This window comes from Arachis duranensis, chromosome 2 (assembly GCF_000817695.3).
Source record: "Arachis duranensis cultivar V14167 chromosome 2, aradu.V14167.gnm2.J7QH, whole genome shotgun sequence".
NCBI lineage: Eukaryota > Viridiplantae > Streptophyta > Magnoliopsida > Fabales > Fabaceae > Arachis > Arachis duranensis.
In genome coordinates this window covers 18375901-18376543 of record NC_029773.3, presented here as the reverse complement: position 1 = coordinate 18376543, position 643 = coordinate 18375901, and positions in this window count along the sequence as shown.

The window sequence follows — 643 nt, the reverse complement described above, 5'->3', positions numbered from 1 at the left end:
AAAAATTTCTAAGTTTGGTGTCTTGCATGTTTTCTTTGCATTCAAAAATTTTTCAAAATATGTTCTTGATGTTCATCATGATCTTCATAGTGTTCTTGGTGTTCATCTTGACATTCATAGCATTCTTGCATGCATCTTGTGTCTTGATCCAAAATTTTCATGTTTTGGGTCATTTTTGTGTTTTTCTTTAAAAATTTAAAAATCAAAAATATCTTTTCCTTATTTCCTTCCAAAATTTCGAAATTTTGGGTTGACTTGGTCAAAAATTTTCAAAATTAGTTGTTTCTTACAAGTCAAGTCAAAATTTCAAATTTCAAAAATCTTATCTTTTCAAAATCTTTTTCAAAAATCATATCTTTTTCATTTTTTTATAATTTTCGAAAATTTCAAAAATCTTTTTCAAAATATTTTCAAAATCTTTTTCTTATCTTTTTATCAAATTTTCGAAAGTATGCTAACAATTAATGTGATTGGTTCAAAAATTTGAAGTTTGTTACTTTCTTGTTAAGAAAGGTTCAAACTTTAAATTCTAGAATCCTATCTTGTAGTTTCTTGTTAGTTAAGTAATTTTAAAAATTAAATCTTTTTCAAAATATCTTTTTCTTAAAAATCTTTTTATCTTTTTATCTTATCTTTTTCAAAA